We start from the raw sequence: 24,890 nt of genomic DNA, 5'->3' as shown, positions 1-24,890 counted from the left end.
TTTTTCTAACAATAAAGTCCTTGTCATTTGTTTCAATGCCCAGCTCCTTAAGTGACAAGCTGAGCTATTGAAACCCCTTCTACCCTGAAGCAGCTGGAATGATGATAGAATGATGCTCGCCATCAAACAATAGAAACATTAAACAGTTGGAATTATTTGGTCTATGATGTTTATACATTTGTATGTGTTTTTTATTTTATTTATTTTTTATACACATCAATATTTTCAATATTTTCAGCATTATCTTTAAATAGCTGAGATTGCTGTCTGTAATGGTGTGGCTACCAATCAGCAGCATTATGTCACTTACAGCGTGCATGTAGACCAGGGGTCCTCAAACTCTGGCCCCCCAGATGTTGTTAAACTACAACTTCGATGATTCTCTGGCTATCTACCTGTCCTCTCCTGATCCCACCCTGTCCCTCTTGACTAGTGTCTCTGACTGCCTCTCTACTATTTCTAACTGGATGGCTGCCCACTTCCTTAAACTAAACTTGACCAAAACTGAAATTCTGGTCTTTCCTCCCTCAAGTGTTTTTACGCCTGTGTCTGTCTCCCTCCAAGTCAACGGTGCTACCATCAGCTCCACCACGCAGGCTCGCTGCCAGGTGTTCTCTTTGACTCTGACCTCTCCTTCAAGCCTCATGTTCAATCTATCGCCAAATCCTGTCATTTCCATCTCAAAAACATTGCGCGCATCCGCCCCTACTTAACGCCAGATGCGACTAAGGTGTTGGTCCATTGCACTGTCCTTTCTCGCCTTGACTACTGTAATCCGCTTCTCAGTGGTCTTACGTGCTTCAAATTTGCGCTGTTACAGTCCATAATGAATGTGGCAGCGAGGCTCATCTTCCTGTCCGCCCGCACCTCCCACACCTCACCCTTCCTTCAGTCCCTACTTTGGCTTCCTATAAATTATAGAGCTCAATTTAAAATTCTGGTTCTTGCTTTCAAATCGCTACATAATGCTGCTCCCACCTATCTATCCTCCCTTATACACAAGTATGTCCCGTCTAGGCCCTTACGATCTGCTGAAGACTTACGTCTATCTTCTGTCCGTACTCCCACCTCTGATGCTCGCCTTCAAGATTTTTTGAGGGCTGCACCATTCCTGTGGAACTCGCTTCCCTCCTCCGTTAGATGCTCACCCAGTCTCCACTCCTTCAAAAAATCGTTAAAAACCCACTTCTTCATAAAAGCATATCAATTATACTGTTAATAGCGCCTGACTGATTCCTCTTCTGCAACTGTCACTAGTCTAATACCATCCTTACCTTTTTGTGTCATTTTACCCCAGTCCTTGTAGCATGTAAGCTCATTGAGCAGGGCCCTCAACCCCTCTGTTCCTGTGTGTCCAACTTGTCTGGTTACAACATGTCTGTTCGTCCACCCATTGTAAAGCGTTGCGGAATTTGATAGCGCTATATAAATAACATAATAATAATAATAATATCTATGTAATTCAAAGAATCATGGGAGTTGTAATTTAGCAACATCTGGGGGGCCGGAGTTTGAGGACCCCTGATGTAGACAATTGGCCCCCATTAGGTCCCACTTACCTTATTATTATTTGCATTTATATAGCACCAGCATATTCCGTAGCGCTTTACAATACAATTATAAAAACTCACAGGAACAATAGGTTGAAGAGGACCCTGCTCAAATGAGCGTACAGTCTATGGGAGGTGGGGCATAAAAACACAATAGGACAGGAGATAGCAATTCAATAAGGTTGGAGTGGGCAGAGCTGGAGGAGAGAGAGTAGAGTGCTGCCCTTTAGGAGACAGCAAGTGACAGGTATGTAAGGTAGAGGTTACTCACAACATCACAACACTCTGAGTCCTGTTCATATACAGTTGTAATGTAAATTATTTAACCACCATTGAAAATCAGGTTTCTTGTCAAAATTTACAGACTTTCTGTTGTTTGCAATAAACAAATCAAACAAAAGCAATTAAAATAGCTCCACACAATGAATGTTTGAAGAGCTTTCCCCAAATGCAACTGAAAATGCAACTTATAATTACTTTTTCAGTCTCAAAATTCTTTAATCCCCTGAACAAAATCCCTCACAACAGCCCAAATATGCAAAATCAAAATCACTTAATCAAGGGCGCCATTAGTTGCACCAGGTGTGTGTGCTGGAACATTTGAAATACCTGAACTGGCTACGGGTTTGTTGAGTGTCACATTTGACTGCATGTTAGAAATATGGCAAAGTCAAAAGATTGGTCCACAAAGTTAAGAGAAGAGAGCATTGCCCTTCATAAACAAGGAACAGGATACAAAAAAATAGTGAGGGCACAGAATGTTACTAGAGACACCGTTGGAAGCATAGTTTGCAAGTTAAAAGTTGAAGGAGCAGTGGTTAAACTACCTGGACGGGGCAGAAAAGAAAGCTATCACTGGCTGCAACCAGATTTCTAAGAAGGAAGGTTGTGAAAAACCCGTGAGTGACCGCCATAGCTCTGTATTAAGACTTGGTGGCAACAGGCAACAGGCACTGAGGCTTTAGTGAGCACAGTAAGGCAAATGCTGACCCAAAAGCACGAGAAAAGTCATCTCTAATATGCTCAAAATCATATAAATAAGTCACAGACATTTTGGGATTCTGTTCTGTTGAGCGTTGAAACAAAGTAATAATTACATATCGGCGCTATGTCTAGAGAAAGAAGCATACACTAAAAAGATCAGTCTGCCTACAGTTAAGCATGGTGGTGTCTCGGTGATGCTCTGAGGCTGCTTTGCATCCTATGGCACTGGAGACCTGCAAGTGTGTAAGGCAAGATGGATTCTTAAAAGTACAGACAATCCTCACTTACCGACGAGTTCCATTCCTACGACCCCATCGTAGAACGCATTGGTCGGTAAGTGAGTAGTTTATGGATTCCCTGCTCTGGTACGTTTGTCTATGTTCGGGGAAACTTTCCCGAACATAGACGAACGCACCAGAGCAGGGAATCCCCCTAATCTATATTCAGGGGAAAATGTACAGTCATTTAAAATGATAGATCCCATTTAAATGATAGAGTTAAAGGATGTCTAACAATTTATTTAAAATTTCAAGTCCTGTGCTAGTAGATTGTTGTCACTGCAAGCCTGGGGCATCCATGGAAATTCAGCAGGGGGTCATTTCTACTTGTCTGGGATACATTTTCTCTTACAAATGTCCTGGTCTTTACAACCAGTATACCTGCATTTTGTTGTGCTTTTCTTTTATTTTTGTTCATTTGTGTAATTTAAAAAAAGAGAAAAAAAAGTCAATAAAAAATTGATACATAAGATTTAAATTTGCCAGGTTTTAAATCATTTAAAGGGACACTATAGTCACCAGAACCACTGCAGCTTAATGTAGTGGTTCTGGAATCTACAGCCTGTTCCTACAGGTTTTTTAATGCAAAAGCTCCCTTTTTAGAGAAAATGAAGTCATTTAGGTGCAGTCACTTAGATGGCCACTAGAGGTGCTACCTATTTTAATGTTGCACTTTGCATAGAGAGGCTCAACACTCCTCATAGAGCTGTACTGATAGAGTTTGTTGCACATATGCAATAGCCTCCCAATGCTTTCCTATGTGAAGGAATTGGATTGGCTGAGATCAACAAGATTGATGATCTCAGCCATTGAGGTGAGGCCAGCTGTGGTGAGACCGGCAAAGCGAAAACTCCAATCTCAAGGGCCAAAAACTTAAACAGGTATGCCAGCACTATAGTACTAGGAATACATGTTTGTGGCTTCCAAAGCAGTCCTCAAGGCACACCTACCAGCCCAAGGTTTAAGGATTACCCAGTTCTTTCTTTCTTTCTAAAAACAGCTGAGACACAACTGGGTTATTCTTAAATCCTTAGACTGGGAGGTATGGCTTGAGTACTGGTTTGGAAAGCACTGCTATAGAGTTCCTTTAAGGTGTTTAACCCCTTAAGGACCAAACTTCTGGAATAAAAGGGAATTATGACATGTCACACATGTCATGTGTCCTTAAGGGGTTAACAGTACAGGTTTGTATTATTTTATAGCAATTAACCCTAACAGGACCAGGACAGGGATAGGACCTGATATGCTCTTTATATTAAAGGGTTAATGTTGATAGTCATTTATATTTCAATTACTTGCAAAAAAAAAGAATGCAAAAAGTGAATTTTGAAATCATGAAATTCCTGAAAGGATCAAGAAAAAAAAACTAAAGACCTTTAAACGACATTAAATATTATGGACATTCTGAAGTAGGCTTTAAATGAACACTGTGACATTTACGTTCAATTTGCAAATTATTTTTCTTGGAGCGCTGAAAAGTCAATCTCCATATTCTGTGAAAACAATTTGCTTTCTCCAAATATGTTGGTATGCTGAGGAATAGGTTAGCTGCATTTGGAGTAAAATCGCCATGGGCAAATTTATCAGTCATCTGTTTTATGTCTGCTTGAGCCAAAAATGCAACAATTCAATAAAATAAATAATTTCAGATGTTCCCAAATCTCATGCAATATTATAGTCATGGCATTTCGTAAAAATGTGTTGTTTTTAGGGGTACTAATAGTGGCATTCCCAATGGCATTATATAGAGGGTAATTTTGTATCTATACACTGTGCTTATAGAATTGCTAGTGAATGTATAGCTTTTTCTGAAGTTCTGTTTCAACAGATTGTCTCTCCCTTGCCTGTCAATTACTTCTCATAGACATTATCATAAAGTCAGAAAGTAAAAAAATAATACAAAAAAAAAAAATTACATTACATTTTTAAGTATTAGAAAAAAAGTGAAAAGATTTGGGTATAAATTAAAATGCATAGCTTGTCGCCTCTTTCTAATGTCACATGAAGGCACATCAAGAATCCAGATAATAATTGGCTAATGCATAAATCATAAATCCCACTTTTCACCCCCTGAAGCATTCTACCTGCTAAAGCACGGTATTCTGTAGTTATTAATGCTCCTGACTTATTCTTGTTAGTAAATTGGCACAGACAGTGAGCGCTGGTTAAGTGCTTCATCTCAACGTTATACAGGGTTCATTGTGGGCAGCAGCATTGCATGGCCCACAAATCTCTTTACTGGTTCCAATACATGGTTACTAAAGGTAGAAGTCCAGAGCGCAACGGCATACATTAGAACAAGCTCATAAAACAAACTCTTTTAAGATCATTCATTATTTCCATGGATACATACCGGCACAGATAAGGTGAATCCTCCCTCTTGTTGACTTCACTATTAATCAAAAGGGCTACCTCAATATCATAGTAATGACAAGAATCATACGTGGTCATTTCCTTCCTATATTAACCTCCATGAAGAACCTTCAGGACTACTGACTTACATGCCCATTTGTTGAAGCCCTCAAATTCAAGTATATCTAAACATGACATGTCCATCACATGTGTGGACATTCCAAGTGTGCAAACAGCAATGGGATGAAAGAGCTTAATTGGACCAATGGAAAAATACACCCACAATAAAGGACATGCCAATTACATGTTCCCTTTACATACCCACTGTACTGCAGACAACAGAGTGCTAAATTAAGAAAATATAAACTAACAATGTAACAACATAATATATTACATTATATTATATTATGATGTGTTGTGTGTCATGTTACCCTTGAATTACTGCACTGTCTTGATTAATTTAATAACATGAGATTTAAAATAAAATAAATTATCTATCTATCTATCTATCTATATCTCCCTCTCTCTCTCTATACCCCCAACTATACTCCCTATCATGAGATAAACAAACGTAATATAAACTATGAACTGTTGATTAACTTCAGACTACTATATTTAATATTACATGTTACTAATAACATTTAAGAGAAAAAGACATAATCTTGAGTGATTTGCTATAGAACTTTATAAATAGTGGAGGAATTTGCACTGCCTAGGGAACTTCTATATCCTCGAAACTGTGTGACCTGGCTCCTGGTAGCCTCATATACCAGGGTTCCAAAAAAAGAAAATCACAACATGCTGATAGAAGATCTTTGAGTCCTCATCACCACAATTCGGTGGGTATGTCACCTGAGGGTGTCTTTGCAAACCATTCAGAATACAACAAACAGATAATTCCACTTTAAAATTCACAACCTCTTACATATCTAGAAAATCCAATTATTAATGGATGCCATTGAGTAATGTGCCAGTAACCCTAACAAGAACAGATAAGCAGAGGATTACTGATATATTATAAACTTGCTATAACGTGTGTCCTCGTTTTCTTTCCAATCCAGGCCCCCATCAGCATGGATCCTATTAAACTGAATTTCACACAATAGTCACAGTGTGTCACTTAGCTTGAAATGTCCCTTAGCCGTCCAGCATTGTGGAATATGCTGCCATTGTATTGTTAGTGAATGTTAATAAGTATTTGTAAATATGCCAAATCCAACATTACATAGAAATATGTTGTGGGTTAAAACCTTGACCTTTTTTGATGCCGATCAACTGCTTGACAGCTTGTGGGTTTATGTGATAAGATTCAGTAAGGATTAAATAGCGATAAGTTTGTTACATGATAGATCCTATCTTAGCTCCAATTTCCCTTTTTAATTTGTAAGTAACACATACAGTGAGTATACTGAGTTCCTCTACTGAAATCAGTTTTTTTGCTATTTCGTTATTTTGTTTATTATTTTTTCCTTTACATATTCAGTCACAGAACTAGCACGTAACATGCCAATTATTCTGTTGCCTCTTTTATTGATCACAAAACAGACTTATTCGATCTGCATTATTTTAATGAGAGTGCTTAATAAACTAAATTAAACAATTATTCATTCTCTATGAAACAGTGAGGCCTTCTTTTTTTTTTTTCTCTTCAGTCCCATTTGTATAAACCGCCGATTGAGGACTTTAGAAAATGGAATTTAAGCCATATTTTGTGTGTTTGTATATGCGCATGCATGAACAGGGAATATCATTGAAAACTCATTTCTATGCAGCACAATTCCAATTTTCATCTTCAGAGAGGTTTAACATGCAGAAGGACACACTAATTATGTTTGTGGTGGTTTAACAGGCACAACATCCCCCTAATTTATGTTCACAGAGGTCTAATTATGTTCTCAGAAGCTCGAATACATGCAGTAAACCTCCCATAAAACATCAGCTAAGTGTAAATGAATCATCTAAAATGTAATATGTTGTGCATCATAAAGAAATATTGCATGTTTACATACAAGTAACATTCTTCCGACTTGCTTTTTGATACTAATCTTCCGTTATCACTTCTGGTTGTTTTCCTATTACAAGAGTCAAGTAAACAAATGTTTGCTCTACAAACCTGTTATGTACAGACACAGTTGTAATTTATACACCAGTGTGTTGGCTTTAGAGTTTTACTGTTTATGTTGTTTCTCCTGCAATGTTTCTGAAGCAGGTCCAGTTAATTTTCATCTGATTGGTTGATGCAATTTTTCACAGAATAAATTAATTTTAAATAAGTAATTTTTCTAATGTTAAACTACTATATCATGTGAAGAGTCATCACAAAAAAGAGACAAAATACGAATGTTAAAAATATTAAAGTAAAATTACATGATTAAAATGAAATAATTTTGAATTTGTCTTTTAAAAAAATCTTACTGTGTAAAATTAAAAGCTATATTTTTGGGTGGGCAAACAAACTTTAATTAGTAAACATATGATATTCTTGCCATATTTTTACGCTCTGCTGTAGACTTACGTCTATCTTCTGTCCGTACTCCCACCTCTGATGCTCGCCTGCAAGATTTCTCGAGGGCTGCACCGTTCCTGTGGAACTCACTTCCCTCCTCCGTTAGATGCTCACCCAGTCTCCACTCCTTCAAAAAATCATTAAAATCCCACTTCTTCAAAAAAGCGTATCCATTAGACTGTTACTAGCTCCCGACTGATTCTTCTCTTGCAACTGTCACTAGTCTAATATTATCCTTACCTTTTGTGTCACTTTACCCCACTCCCTTTAGCATGTAAGCTCATTGAGCAGGGCCCTCAACCCTTCTGTTCCTGTATGTCCAACTTGTCTGGCTACAACTACATGTCTGTTCGTCCACCCACTGTAAGCGCTACGGAATTTGTTGGTGCTATATAAATTAAAAATAATAATGATAATAATAATAATTTTGCTGAAGGCGGCCATTTTGATAAAAAGAGGAAGGAGGTGAGAAGTAAGTACTTAACTATGGACTATCTGCAAAAATAAATACAGTGAGGAATAAGGGAGAATCAATGAGGGCATCAATGGTGTATCAATTTGTATATTGTCATCTTGTCTACTTGTCTATGAAAAAAAAAATGTAACATTCTTTTTCTCAATAGCATTGTGTTCTGAACAGGAATCGTCTGTTTCCATAAACCAAAATAAAAAGCCACCAACTGTATCGGCGGTAAACATAGGTAAGTACTTTCATTTCTTTCATAATCTTCATAACAACAAGCACTAATATGCACCAAATACAATTTACATCATGTGCAACTACATTGATTGTTTCTTAACTTGATAACATTTGGTCCAAAATGAATGAGTCTCTTGGTATTTCACAGTACTTTAATCATTTGTTTCATCCATTAAGATTTGACAAAGATTTTATGTAAGCACTTTAAACTAGAGAGCATATTGAGACTGCATTTGGTGCACTGGTGTATAAAATATACTGCATTTAGAGCATGAAATTAGCTGAATGAATAGTGGTTACATTTCTTAAAAGCACAAGAGGGCATATTTTACTGTGTGGATGCATTGTGTAAAATTCAGAAATGCATGGAAGCCAAAACAGATGAGACAGCAGATGAAAGCAGCTTGGGGGGAGGGGGGGTCATCTACTGAAATTAACAGGCGAGCCATTCAGGGCATGACTCGCTTTGGCAATGTACGAGGCCAATTTCCTTTGGGTATCTATTAAACGAGAAATTATAAAAGTTTGAAACCAATGTAAACAGAGGCTCATTGTGAAAGAAATTATAATATTACAGACAATATTGTAAAGAAATGCAACATTTTAACATTTAAAGTGTTGGTTTTGCTCCAGACATATCTATTGAAATTACAGCTAAATGACCTGTTGTGTTCTCATCAGAACATACTACAATACAATGACAATGGAATGCAAGGAATGCTTGCAATTAAGTAGCTAAAATACCTCAAAATGCAGTGGGCAGAAAAATCCATCACGAATATTCGCTGGTACATGTATCGAGGGAAAATAAATGAACAATGTTGCTGTATATATGTAAATTTCAATCACAGATACATGTGTATACATATTTATGCTCCCAGTTATTAAATCAATACATTTACTCAGATCGAGAACATGGATTAAGGCTGTAGAAATACAGTGGGGAGTACAAAGAGAAAGAGACAGATTGGAATAAAATGACTGCTTCTGTTTTTTCATGCAATATCTGTATTCTTATGTCCAGTCTACGTTTAAGGTGAATGAAATGTGGTTTCTACATTATGGAATAAGGTTTTCCTACAATTTGTGACTCTTTCTTTATTACACGAGTGCCTGATGGGACTGATCAGTGGCGGAACTACATCAGTTGCAGGGGTCGCAGGTACGACCAGGCCCATCACTGCAGGGGACCTGACCACACTGCGGACCCCTGCGACCACGGTGCCCACCGACCATGTTGCAGCCATGGCCCGCATGGTAGAGCCGCCTGGGCCGCATTGAATGGGTCCATCGGGTGGTCCATGCTGTTAGGGCCACCCGATGGCAAAGTATTTCCAGGGGGCCCAGTCAGCGCTGCAGCACTTAAACAGAGTGACTGGGCCCCCTGTGATGAAGTCAGAGGCTGGGAGGAAGTGACTGCCCGGTCACTCCTCCCAGCTTACACACAGTGCCGCGCGGGAGGAAGGAGAGGAGGGAGTCAGAGTAGGAACTCTGACTCCCATCAGGCTGAGCCACCAGTGGACCGAAGGGAAAGACAGCCTCCTGCATCTAAAAGGTTTTTATATGTCTGTATATGTGTGTGTTTGTTTATGTGTGTCTGTATGTATGCATTTGTGTATGTATGTCTGTCTGTATGTGTCTGTGTGTCAGTATGTATGTGTCTCTGTGTGTTTGTATGTATGTGTCTGTATGTATGTGTGTGTCTGTCTACCTGTCTGTATGTATATGTCTGTGTGTATGTGTGTGTCTGTATGTATGGCTGTGTGTGTTTGTATGTATGTCTGTCTGTATGTGTGTGTATGTGTGTGTCTGTCTGTGTATGTATATGTGTGTGTGTGTTTTAAGTATGTTGGATTTAGTTATTGTGCACTTTTTTAATGTATATTTGGGGGGCCTCCATGTCCATTTTGCTTGGGGCCCCCAAATTCCTTCAAACGGCCCTGGTTGGAATTCTATACGTAGAGCTTTTTCTAAGGGCCAGTATTGAGAACCACTGCCACATATTACTTTATAACAGGCAATATATGGGAGTAACAGAACCTTTGAACCTTATTATGCCCACATAAAGCATATATAACGATTATTTAGTGTTTTGCTAAATCGGTTATCATGTTCATTTTCTGGCTTTTTTTCCAGAAGTAATATTTATAAAAAACAGAAAATATTACGATACTTGAAGGAATATATTTATGAGACTCTTCAATGGGATTTTCATGCCAAAGAGGAGTCTACAAAAGTTTGCGACAATTCTGACTGCTCATCATACTCTTGTATGTTAATAGGATGTGTCAAAAAACCTAGCAATTAAACAATGCACAGGGAACAATCTTTTCTTGATTTGCCAACTGTGTTTCTATTTTTATGGTTAAAAACCAGTGATCAGTTTGAGAATGGAAACAGTGTTGTTGGCAGCATACCAAGGGCAAATTGATGGATAGAAATCTCGAGACAACAATAACACACTGACATCTATTATTCAGAAGAGCTACCCAAAATAACACTACCCTAATATAGGATATGTGAGAAGAAAATATATTTAGGAACAGTGATCTCTGTGATTCTGCAAGTGTAGTCTATCAGTTTCCATTGAAATGATGCAGAATGTTTACATTGTAAAACGTTGTTTTCAATTGAGTCAAAAGTAAGATTTTGCTTCCATTCACGAAAGTGTTTATGAAGCTTGAATAAACAAATTCTTGGTATTAAATATATGACTCAGATACATTTTTTGATCATATTAAGGTGTGGACCCAAAAAGCAGGAAACATTCTCTCAGATGTTTCTTCCAAGGTATATGAATACATTATAAGGATGTTTTCTCAATCAATACAGCAATTACCAAAACAGACAAGGACCTTTTTAATTCAGACATTTGAGATGTAGTAATTTTAGACATTAACGTTTGAAAGAAAATACCGGTAATCAGATATATAAGATGGCTTCTTCTTTTAAGCGCGGATGGAAGACTTGCAACCAGGACAATGTTCTTGTACAGATTTTTTAAAAGAAAAAACACACATAATCCTAGGATGTATTTAGTTCTATATTTAAAACAACCAAAAAAATAAAATTCATAAAAACATCATAAAGTAAAAATAAAAAAAGGTTATTATAATACTATTATAATGTGTTGTTTTTTTTCTGGTGCAGAATAATGATATGAATTTTAATCTCAGAATTAATATGGAGCCTTTTCAGAACAGAGAGAAGTAATTCGCACCAGAAGCACCTTCTAAAATTAGATTGGTTAGTAAATTAGATGTAAAGAATGCATGTTTGGTAATCTCAATCTACCGAGTACACTCAATATCCACAGCTTGTCAGAAGTACAAAACGTGCCTCTCAAGTTCAAAATTTAAAGAGCTGTTAAATATGATTTGAGAAAGCCATGACAAAAGGCTTTCCGCCAACACGTTGAGGTATATGTATTTTTGTTTCTGACCTGCAAACAGAATAGGAAAACCATTATCTTAAACAGAACTATATTTAATATGAAAAGTAATGGTGAATTCATAATGTTCTGTTTTTAATGACCTGGAATGTAAATACGAGAAGAAAATGGACATAAGAGGAATCAAATGTACATTGATTGGAAGTATTGGCAGATTCCTTTGTCCGAAAGAGCTTAAGTAAAGATTAGATAAAATGTTGCGCGATGCTACAAATGAATGACATCTCAACAGTAGGATATACCTATCATTAATGAGACAGAAATCCAAAACCTTTTGAGATAAGTAAAGAATCCAGGGGTATTTCTGTCTAGACGAGAGTAACATATTACAGGCAGACAATCTCTCAGGGCCAAGGAAAGCAATAACGCATAGGAATTTGAGACCTTTTAAGGATCACAGCAATTGGAAACTACACAGATCAATATTTCACAAAATCCAATCAATATTGGGTCAGTTTGTAATAGATTTTTTTGTTTCAAGCGTGAATGCACTATTTCCACAGTTTTATTGCTGGAGATTTAACAGAGAAGAAATTATTTTAAGTGGTTTCTTGAAACATGGCTATGCTTCATACCCTTGGATAGAGAGACCCTGGGTTATTTCAAAGGCCACAAAATCAGATATGGTAATTGTGTTAGTGACATCATATTAATGTATAGTTAAAAGTTTTTAAAGCTACATACAAAAGTCAAAAAAATCAAGTCAGACAAAGGCAATTGAAATAGCTTAACACAATGAATGCTTCAAGTTGTTTCATAAAATTAATCTTAAAATGCAGCTTATAATGACTTGTACAGTCTCAAAATTATTCAACCCTCTGAACTGAATCCCACACAACGGCCCAAATATGCAAAACAGATGTTGTCTTAACACTTCTGATATAACTGGTCAAGGATTTCATCAATTGCACCAGGTGTAGGTGTACTTTAGCTGAAACACTTAAAATGCCAAAATTGGCTAGGGATTTGTTTAATGTCTCATTTGACTGCATGTTAGAAATCAAAAGAACTGTCCATAAAATTAAAAGAAGAGATACAAAGTAACAGGATACAAAAATATACCAAAGACACTGAATGTTCCTAGAGACACTGTTGGAAGCATAGTTTGCAAAGTCAAAGTTGAAGGAACAGTGGTTATACTACCTGGACCGGGGCAGAAAAAGGAAGCTATCAATGGCTGCGACCAGATTTCAAAGAAGGAATGTTGTGAAAAACCCTTGTGTGACTACAATAGACCTGCAGCAAGACTTGAGGGCAACAGTCACTGAGGTTTCAGTGAGCAATGGGCTAAAACTCCTCAAGAACGCTGCCAAAAGCTGGTTTCTGGCTATGTATCTCATTTGCAGCAGGTCATAACAGCAAATGGGTGCTCTACTAAGTACTAAAGATGCTTGCCATGAGGGTTGAATAACTTTGAGTCTGGAGAAGTCATTATAAGTTGCATTTTTAGTTCTAGATCGAGAAACCACTAGAAAAATCAATCATGTTGAGCTTTTTTATTTGCTTTTGTTTTATTTATTCATAAAAAAACAACTGAAAGTCTGTACATTTTGACAATAAACCTGATTTTCAATGGAGGTTGTATAACTTTGATTAAAGCTTTATAGCAATAAACTAGTTATTTATTTCTGTTATCCAAATTTAAGCTATTTAAGTTAAAAGAACTGTAATATCCTAACAGTTCTAGCACATCATCTGCCATGAAGCGGTTAATGCTGTTACCACAGACTTGCGCACAGTTGACATATTTGGTTCAATTGAACCATTTTTTCCAAATATTAAATTTCATTTTGGACCTCATTTAATGGTTTGTTAACTATGGAAAAAATTCATTAATATGATTCAGATGAACAAAAAAGATTGGCTCATTTTCCCACCATTTAGATAACAAATCAAGCAAGAAAAAGTAAAAATTTAATTTAATTATATATTATATTTTTTTTCTTCTGTTTCTCCTTTTTTCGCTTTATTGGTCACATCTCATTTGATTTGTGAAAAAAAATCAACATTTAGTGGCTGTCCCTGAGCTATCAATCATCATCAACCATCATGCAGCTGTTTTTTTTTTTGGTGCCATGGCAAAACTCCAAATCCCAAAGAAAGCAAACAAGTTCATCCAACCCAATAGTTGTTAGTTATACTGTACATCCTTATGGGACTTTATATATACGGAATTCGGGCGATCATCCTAAATTGAATAACTGAATTACAATTTGGACGAGTCTAGTCAAGTTTGGATTACTGCATTTGAAACTAATAATATCAGGTATGGATATTTTAAATTTGGATTATATTCTTTCCGTATGTTGTAATTAAATATCAGCTGTACGCTTTTATTAGAACTATCAGCTGAAATTATATTGTCTGATAATATATATCAGCTGCCAAAAAACAAACAGTTTTCCAAACTCTAGGGTAATATTTTGCAGCCTGCCTGCAGTAACATCTACCTCTACGAACACCATCACTATGCAAATCTACATCTTTTAGCAACTCGAACACTAAAACTTGAACATTCAATTTCATCACCACAGTAAACACAACTAAATCTATAAAAAGCTCATCCGAAACATGTGCAATTCACCTTCGATCAGCCTTCATGAGATAGGAATGGAGATAGATTTATAGGTCAATATTAGCTGTTAGGTACGCACATATTACACATGCACTTTACTTGGATAAAGATTTATTTATTCTATAACTCATGTCTTTGGCCTTTTTCTTTCCCTATATTGATGATTAATATGATTTGAGATATCCTTAAGTGTTTAATTTTAATTACATATATAAAAAAACATGTTCCTACAGAATGTATTGAGAGTTTGCAGTTGTTAACAAAGGCAGGTTTTAATCATGGTGAGATCATGGTAATTGACGAAATCCCACACTTGATAACAAGTGGTAACCTTTTCTATTATGGAAGAAGTATAGCACAAATGCTACAAACTGATTTCTATTTTAAAAATGTTTATTTTACGTGCATGATCCCCTATTGATCATGCAGTTAACATAATTCTAGATATCGCAATGACTATGGAATATTGCATATATTTATAGATTAAACTATTGTAATACTTAACATACATCAATTTCAACTATATATCTATGTATATATATAAATTTATGTTTCCGGCTCATTCGGGTCTACTCGCATATACGATTATTATCAATTTGCTAACATTAAGGGACTTTTGGTTTCTTTTACCAACATGAACAGTTACCTCGACCGCCCTTTTTTTCACATACAAGTATCTATACGTATTCTAATTCATGCAAACATAATTTCTTCATTTTCATTTCTATGGGTCACACGAACAACCAATTTGCTTATTGTGTTCGTGTAACTTCTCCCGATTACTTTTCAGTGATAGTTCACATAGGCATACAAATGAATATTTGGTTGCATGTAATTTCTAATAGTTTTTGTTAGTAGGATCCCGCTACGGGTGTAACTTTGTATTAAAGTTAAAATGTAATTTTTATTTTTTTACTTATTATCCTAGGGGAGGTTTAAGTCATATTATATATTTTCATGTGTTGCACCTGTTATTAAATTAAACGTATACATGTTTGCATGTTTTATTCTCAGGTTCGGTTGGGTACTAATTAAATCTGCATATATTGTTCCTACCTTTGGGCGGCTCATCAAAGTTGTCAATTCTGGGTTGGTCACAATTTAGTTAATAACTATGCCATTATCCTAAACCCTCCTCTGTTGTTCATGCTCATGTTTCACTTGTTCAGGTGACACACTCTGTCCAACCGTTTCCAGTCAAGGTGCTCATCATTCCTGGCAGCAATTGCCATTTTTCCTCATATCTAGCAGGGGGGCAGGTTACCTTAAATTATTTGGATCCACGATCTGGCCCACACGGGTTCCTACATTCTCAGATACTATCCTACGTTTTCTCAATTTTGGGTTGCCGTACCTTACTACTACCTAACCTACATTCAGACTTTACAGTCTCAGGTAGGACAAATTACTTATCCTTCTATGTAGTGGTCCCCTATTAGTAGATGTTACTGGCTGTTAGTTAATTAGGTGTCCAATAGTGTATGTTTACCCGGCCTTTATGCCATAGGCTAGTGGTCCTACGAGGCCAACACCTATCCGCATACTCGGAGGTTTACGCCCATTGGTCCAATGCATGGTTATAAGCCTCGCATGGTGGCATAGAGAGGGCCTCATCTGTCACTCCCATACTATCTTCTGCTTTAATTGTCAACGAGAGGCCAACACCCCGTAACAATGTTCGGTGGCCTCAAAATCCCCCCGGGCCATTGCATAGCCACTGGCAACTAGCAGGGCCTCACCTGTCACCTTTTAGTGGAACTGTTTCGCTGCTTGGCAATAGCTTGTCTGCCTGTACCAATTGGGTTTCACACTAAATGGTGCTTTTATATTTCAGTATGTCCCAGGCTCCTAATGTCCCAGATGAACTGTCCCTTCCCAGCATCCCTGCTAGGTCTGGTACTACTTTCCGCACAGCAGGCGCAGCTAGTCCATCATCACTCAGATCATGGACGATCCCGCGTATCACTGCTGAACTCCACAGAAGGAATATTCAATTCTCGGCTACTGTGGAGCAGAGTTGTTCAGGCTACTCTGATGCTGGGGAAGGGCCTAGTGGATCCCAGCTGTCTGATGATCAAGCCATGACGACCATTTTGTTATAATCTATTGGACTAATTAATGATGGGTTGGAGCAGTTGGAGTGAGCCAGCACCCTTAACTTACCTGCTAGATCCACAGATGCTATCCCAGCTGCATCATCAACGACAACCCTGGGTAATTCTCCAGTTCCACCGAAAGTCCCTGAGGTCATTAACCCATTGCATTGTATGGTTCCAGTTCATCTTAAAAAGGACATCTGGCAGGCAAGGATGTTAACCTTGTCTCGCTCCTTATTGCCTCCCAGGATGTCATCGAGAATAGGACATATGCATATGGGGATATTTCAGTGGTGCTTAAAGCGAGAGATCTCAGGTTGAATAAGAAATTATCTTTATCTGAAATTGTACTGGCTTTCGGGATCTATAGGGATGTGTATTATTCCTTTATCCAGAGAAGAGAGAGGAACTGCATGTGTATATGCATAAGCTGGTGGATCTGGGATCCAAATACGGTGATATTGCCTTCTACGATTACCACCATTCTTTTTCGTCAAAAGTGGTTGCAGCTCAAGTTGAAGTTCAACTTCAGTATGGATTGGAGTAGACTGGACACTATTCTGCAGACACTTTGCAGGCCTCAGGACCCTGGCTTGTGCAGTTTGCACATCCGCGTCACACTCCACAAACATATGCCCTAATACGGCTGAAGTCTCGCAGGGCCAATTGGTTCCTTTAGCTCCCCCGTAGTCTACTAAAATAATTAAGGATACACTGGGTTGTGACATTGTATTGTTGGGCAAGTCCCAAATATGAAATATTTCAATGCGGTTACGTGTGGTTTTAGTGCTTGCAGACTATTTCACATGTGTTCCTATTGCATTCGGGCTCATGCTTAGTCCATGTGCCCAATTAAAATGTTCCCTAAACCCTACCTCAGAAGTATTAATATTGTATGTTTTGCTGAACTATTGAGGAGCCTTCCTCGTGATAAGATTGAGTGAATCTTGTCAAGTATTGACCTATACTTACAAGTGGGATCTTGCAACTGTAAGGAACTACAGTCCCTGCTTAGTTCACTCAATTTTGCCATGAGGATCATTCCACAAGGTAGATCCTTCATTTCCCAACTCCTCTGTTTGTTCCCTAACCCTCCCTCAGACAACATACGTATCACTTTGGACCCTCACGCAACGGCTGACTTACTGATGTGGCGCACTTCCCTACTAAATTGGAATGGAAATAAATGTTTATTCCCCCAATCTCTGACAGATCCCTGACAATCTGGACAGATGCTGCGGCCAATATAGGATTTGCCGCCATCTGTGGTAATAACTGGCTCTGGCGTCCTTGGCTTGTTAAGGTCAAGTCCCTACCAGGTTTTTCTAAAACTTCGGCCTTATTTGAGCTATACCCCATAATGGCGGCAGCAATTACCTGGGGTCCTGGCTGGGCAGGTCACTCAGTCAGATGCTTCTAAGACAACCTAACAACCTGCCACATTGTTAACAAAGGCCGGTCATCATCATTCATTGTCATGAGGTTTTTGAGGAAACTCACTAGGGTGGCAGCCAGTTGCCAGCTTTTCCTCACTTGTATTCACATCCCGGAGGTCACTAATACAGGGAGTGCAGAATTATTAGGCAAGTTGTATTTTTGAGGATTAATTTTATTATTGAACAACAACCATGTTCTCAATGAACCCAAAAAACTCATTAATATCAAAGCTGAATATTTTTGGAAGTAGTTTTTAGTTTGTTTTTAGTTATAGCTATTTTAGGGGGATATCTGTGTGTGCAGGTGACTATTACTGTGCATAATTATTAGGCAACTTAACAAAAAACAAATATATACCCATTTCAATTATTTATTTTTACCAGTGAAACCAATATAACATCTCAACATTCACAAATATACATTTCTGACATTCAAAAACATAACAAAAACAAACCAGTGACCAATATAGCCACCTTTCTTTGCAAGGACACTCAAAAGCCTGCCATCCATGGATTCTGTCAGTGTTTTGATCTGTTCACTATCAACATTGCGTGCAGCAGCAACCACAGCCTCCCAGACACTGTTCAGAGAGGTGTACTGTTTTCCCTCCTTGTAAATCTCACATTTGATGATGGACCACAGGTTCTCAATGGGGTTCAGATCAGGTGAACAAGGAGGCCATGTCATTAGATTTTCTTCTTTTATACCCTTTCTTGCCAGCCACGCTGTGGAGTACTTGGACGCGTGTGATGGAGCAGTGTCCTGCATGAAAATCGTGTTTTTCTTGAAGGATGCAGACTTCTTCCTGTACCACTGCTTGAAGAAGGTGTCTTCCAGAAACTGGGAGTTGAGCTTGACTCCATCCTCAACCCGAAAAGGCCCCACAAGCTCATCTTTGATGATACCAGCCCAAACCAGTACTCCACCTCCACCTTGCTGGCGTCTGAGTCGGACTGGAGCTCTCTGCCCTTTACCAATCCATCCATCTGGCCCATCAAGACTCACTCTCATTTCATCAGTCCATAAAACCTTAGAAAAATCAGTCTTGAGATATTTCTTGGCCCAGTCTTGACGTTTCAGCTTGTGTGTCTTGTTCAGTGGTGGTCGTCATTCAGCCTTTTTTACCTTGGCCATGTCTCTGAGTATTGCACACCTTGTGCTTTCGGGCACTCCAGTGATGTTGCAGCTCTGAAATATGGCCAAACTGGTGGCAAGTGGCATCTTGGCAGCTGCACGCTTGACTTTTCTCAGTTCATGGGCAGTTATTTTGCGCCTTGGTTTCTCCACACGCTTCTAGCGACCCTGTTGACTATTTTGAATGAAACGCTTGATTGTTCGATGATCACGCTTCAGAAGCTTTGCAATTTTAAGAGTGCTGCATCCCTCTGCAAGATATCTCACTATTTTTGACTTTTCTGAGCCTGTCAAGTCCTTCTTTTGACCCATTTTGCCAAAGGAAAGGAAGTTGCCTAATAATTATGCACACCTGATATAGGGTGTTGATGTCATTAGACCACACCCCTTCTCATTACAGAGATGCACATCACCTAATATGCTTAATTGGTAGTAGGCTTTAGAGCCTATACAGCTTGGAGTAAGACAACATGCATAAAGAGGATGATGTGGTCAAAATACTCATTTGCCTAATAATTCTGCACACAGTGTATATCGGCTGATCACCTGTCTCGTTTCAGCTTGCAGGCATTCCACGAGACTCTGCCCACTGCTTCCTGTCTGGCTACTCCTGTCCCTTCATTCCAAGACACATTAATGGATTAAATGTTTTATTATCACACTCACAGAACCTCACCCACTTGGCACTCTCGGTTAACACAAGGAAATCCTATGATAGGGCTTTTCACCTTTTCACCAAATTGACTTCTGATTTTCAAATTCACGACATGTTTGCAATGGAGTCTTTATGAGGTTTCACTTATTTTTGCCACCTTAAGCTAAAATGATTTTATAACACTATCAAACTCTACCTAACGGGCATTCAACACCCTAACAAAAAAGAATTCCTATCATTCCACCAAATTAGAACCTTACTTAAAGGAATATAGAAATCCAACACATATTACCCCCTATGAGACTACCCATCCAAGGTAAACTGTTCCAATCTCTATCTAAATTATTAGACACATCTCCTTTCAAACCAATTACTAATATGGTAATCAAAACAGCCATTTACCTAGCTGTAGCAGACCCCAGGTAACATGACTGGTTACCTCTGCTAATTCCCTTCCTTCAGCCATTCAGGAACCCTACAAAAAGCAGGCATCCATTTCCCCCCCAGTAACTGGACACAACACACAACTCTGGAAGTTCAACAGGAATGACTCAGTTTATTTTGTTACATATGGTTTTACAGACACAGATCCCTACATTGGGTCTCCAACACAAAACAACAGGAATTTCAATCCCAAGAAGCTGAAGGGGGTGGGAGGTTGACCCAAAGCTGCATATACAGGCACAATACACAAAAGACATAGAAATACAAGTGGGAACACATAACACAAGGGGAAAACACACAAATAAGCAGTGGGCATGGTACTCAGTGATGGCCGTCCGTCACATTAGCCTTTTACGGTTTCCTACAACCAAGGGAGTTTACCTCTATTAATCTAACTGCCACAGATTACCTTAAAATAGAAATATCAATAAAACCATGGATCACTACCTCCTTTTACTTAACCACTCTAAAACAAGCCAGATGGCATGCCCGGACAATATACCCCTCTACCCAACCAATAACAAATGGTGCCCAGTTCAGGTATTAGACAAATATTTCAGCACCTTTCAAAAACAACCTCACCAACCACTTCTAGAATTACATGGTTCCACACTCACTACATCCAAATTTATGCTATAATTTTGCATGCTATTAACTAGGCTTGGGTTTAATTCAACTCACTATTCAGGCCAATCTTTCCACATAGGGGCAGCCTCATCTGCCTCCTCTAACAACATTTCAGCACAACTCATCAAAGTAATGGGACACTGGAAATCATCCACTTATATCTTATATATACCAGAACCGGTTAAAGAGATTATACAGGCTTTTCAAGACTTATCCAAATGATTGATGTATTGTAGAACGAATAAAATTTTGTATGGTACACTTCTTTTGCACTCTTTTATTACAGGCCTACTGCATGTCAGGATTACTAGTTGATCCAGCACGTAGAATTGTGTCACACAGATGACTAATAGATAATGTATTACCGGGCTTTAGATTTGCCGGACTTAAAGGACCACTCTAGGCACCCAGACCACTTCAGCTTAATGAAGTGGTCTGGGTGCCAGGTCCTTCTAGGGTTAACCCATTTTTTCATAAACATAGCAGTTTCAGAGAAACTGCTATGTTTGTGAATGGGTTAAGCCTTCCCCCTAATCCTCTAGTGGCTGTCTCATTGACAGCCGCTAGAGGCGCTTGCGTGATTCTCACTGTGAAAATTGTACTCTTGCCGCACATGCGCATTCAGCCGACGGGGAGGAGAAGAGGAGGATCGGAGGAGAAGAGCTCTCCGCCCACCGCTGGAAAAAGGTACGTTTTAACCCCTTACCCCTTTCCAGAGCCGGGCGGGAGGGGGTCCCTGAGGGTGGGGGCACCCTCAGGGCACTCTAGTGCCAAGAAAACGAGTATGTTTTCCTGGCACTAGAGTGGTCCTTTAACGTACAAAAGAATAGTCAGGATACTTGCCAAGGTCAGGGGATACAGAAAGAGACACAACGATAAGAGAAAGCCAGAAGTCAGGGATACCAGAATACAGGGAAGTCAAAATCAAAGCCAAAGTCAAAAACCAGAAGAAACTAGAATCAAGAACGCGCTCTCGGACAACCACAAGGGAAACCACGACAAGGCACTGAACAGGATAAGAACTGGGCCTAAATACCCCTCCTCTAGATCTGATAGGCTTTAACCGGCCTTTGACGCCTACCAGGTTCCCATTTGCATAATTGCTGCTCAACATTAACCCTTCTGTTGATTTGGTTGCTGCTCGGCACAACTTTTCATGTGTGGACAGTAAATGACATTAACCACATTTTTATAAGCGGGTGAATACGTGACACTGCATTGTTGGTTCTGGCACACCACAACCGACTGGTGTTTTTAAATGTTGTTATGTACTACTATTTATGCCTTATCTAACCATTACGGCAATATTGCTCCGACCACAAATTTAAGGCTGAGCCTGTAGTTGTGGGAGGTGCTTGGGTCCCCTTTATAAGGGTCTCTAAGCCTCTCTCACATACCGTTACTGGTCTGGCGAGTAAGCCCTCCCACCACTCCCTCTTTTCACATCACCCTCTAAAGGTGGGCCCTCTTTTATTACAGGAATACTGCATTGTCAGCACACCACAACAGACAGGTGCTTTTAAACTATGTTATGTACTACAATTTATGTGTTATCTAACCATTATGGCAATATTGCCCCGACCACAAATATGTATATAAAACTATATTGGCTCAAAGTTTGTACATTCATTTATCAGCTCAACAGATATCACTATTTGATAAATACATTCCAGAGTATTTAAAAAAAAAAATATCAGGCTGCAAAATAAGGCATTTTGAAAGATGTAGAAGAAAACCAGTGATTTAAAAAAAATATATATAAGGATTTTTGCATGTAAAGAAAATAAATAAATGCTAAATGCAAATTGTACCTGCATGTATCACCAGCCATTAATCAAAATCTATTCTTCTATGTTCTATTATTGTAATGCATTTTTCTTTGCCCTCTGAGCTGCGGTATGTATTGAACCTTCAACGGTATTAAGCCTATTGTACTAGGTGTTATTATTGTGCTACTTAGGCTGAACCAGGATATCTTAAAAATGTGTTTTCTGTCATTCCTTCTAGAATACATTTTGTTACAGAAAATTTAGCATTACATGGATTTATCCACCGCTATTATACAATACAAAAATAAAACGTTGTGGAATTTCTAGCCTACGTGAAAATGTCATTTTATGCTACAAATTAAATGTTTTGTTCCCATAACGATAAAGACAGCACAATCAAGTAGTTTTACCCTTTACATAAAAGCTTCAAAGTAAAATGACCCCTTTTATAGCATGAAACAAAACCAGTAAACAGTATTAATTTAGAAAGAACAATTATACGAGGTTTAGAGATACACATTCACAGAGGCTACATTTTTTACATTAAAGCATTTAATTTTCCATATTATTTTTCTTTAATTACAGCTCACATCTTTGGACAAAAGTGATGGGAAGCCGAAAATGTCCAGCCATGAAAAAGTAAACAGTTATATGGCTTTGCTTCATAGTTACGGAAAGTGGCTATTCTCGAAATTAGAACCAACTTTGAAGTATATTATCACAGTTTTAATTTTGTTCATTAAAAATAATTAGACTTTTGGTAAACCAAGTGTAAGGTTTTTTTGTTTTTTTCAAAATGACCATATATTACGAATATAAAGGAAATATCCAGTTTATGGTGCATATAATTCATGCCCAGATTGCAGTATTACTTAAATTATGCTTAAGATCATAACGCCACAATGCCATAATTATGGCAATAAAGTAAAAAGTCAGATAGCGTAATTTTCTAAAGTAATTACGGGGAACAAGAAAGCAATAGGTAATTTTGCTATAGTTACTCGGTCCCTCTGTCCTTTATTTATTACACAGAGTGAAAATTCCGTTTGTTAAAGCCGAACATTCCTTCTTTGTTTAGCCTTAGGGTTTTAACGTTCAACCTTTTTGAGGCTGATTTTTTTCTTCTTTAAAAATTTGCAATTACATTCGGGTTTGACTTTTTTTTTAATAATTGGTTGTTCCGCTAGATAGGAAATGAGGATGCAACTCCTTTTCAACAGGGAGGTGTTATAGATGGAATCCCACCATGTTCACATATGTTTAACGATTTGTAGAGGCTATAGTTAGTGCATATTCATAGTAATAAGTCTCTACATGCACCGTTTCGAAAGACTAGACGACATACATATTTATCACTATATCTGGGTTGAAAAGTTTGCATTATGAGTGACATGGGGACTGAGCACACTTATTTACTGCGATAGGGATGTTTGCACTATGCATTTGGAAGCTATGCAACCTAACTCACTTTCCATGGTGGACTGTTGGTGGTAGTAGCATCAGCCCTTGCTATGGTGCACATGACATGTTGGAATAAAAGGGAGTCCAGGACCACCTTTTGCTTAATAAACATTCTTGGACCCCATACAGTTACACTGACACCATGTTGCACATGGGGTTTGATTAAAAAGCAACTTCCCATCCCACAACATTGGACATTGGATGGAATAACAAACCTTTATCCAACTTTACATGGAGTGTTGGAAAACCAGGTGGGGATCGTTCTACAAGATTTCATTTGTTTACAGTAGATCTTGTTGACCCCAGACATAGTTGTTTTTTTGTTGCCCTCCACTCACGTCAGCTTCTGATCTTTACATTAATAACTTTATCTTTAGTCGAGTTAAAATTAGCTTTAAGGGTTGCTTTGCTCAATTTTGAATTCATATAACATTTTCAAGAAGAGAAATACATTTTTGATGTTAATCGTAGTATAGTATCCAGATCAAGAATTGTTATCAAGTTTCAGTAGACAAAGGTAGACATTTAAGTACCTTATATATATATATATTTTTTTTAAGATTTGGAAGAGGTGACCTTAAAAATATGTATTCCTTAGATTAGATAACACGCTTCATTTGCAATGTAACATAGATCTGACAATATAACATACTTTCAGTAAGATCAACTCAACTATTCATTTATCAAATCAAAAAAGGTGTCATTAATGCAACACCTACTCTATGTTTTCATTCAATTGATATTTAAAAGGCTGCAGTTTTGAGGTTGAATAGTTTTCAAAGATATTCTGCATAGTTTGTCATTTTGATATATACATAAGCAAACAAAACATATTCATAAGCTACAAGAACGAAATGCTATATATATATAT

At 38.1% G+C, this 24,890-nt stretch overlaps 1 protein-coding gene across 1 annotated transcript in view; it reads right to left on the bottom strand.

Moving 5' to 3' along the window:
• Positions 1-24,890, bottom strand: part of GRM8 (glutamate metabotropic receptor 8) — an 827,801-nt gene that overhangs the window by 522,259 nt on the left and 280,652 nt on the right. The gene's annotated exons all lie outside the window — the stretch shown is intronic.

The sequence above is a fragment of the Pelobates fuscus genome, chromosome 3, assembly GCF_036172605.1.
Source record: "Pelobates fuscus isolate aPelFus1 chromosome 3, aPelFus1.pri, whole genome shotgun sequence".
NCBI classification, from domain to species: domain Eukaryota; kingdom Metazoa; phylum Chordata; class Amphibia; order Anura; family Pelobatidae; genus Pelobates; species Pelobates fuscus.
Note: the sequence above shows the minus strand (reverse complement) of the source record. Positions and strands in the feature narration are given on the sequence as shown.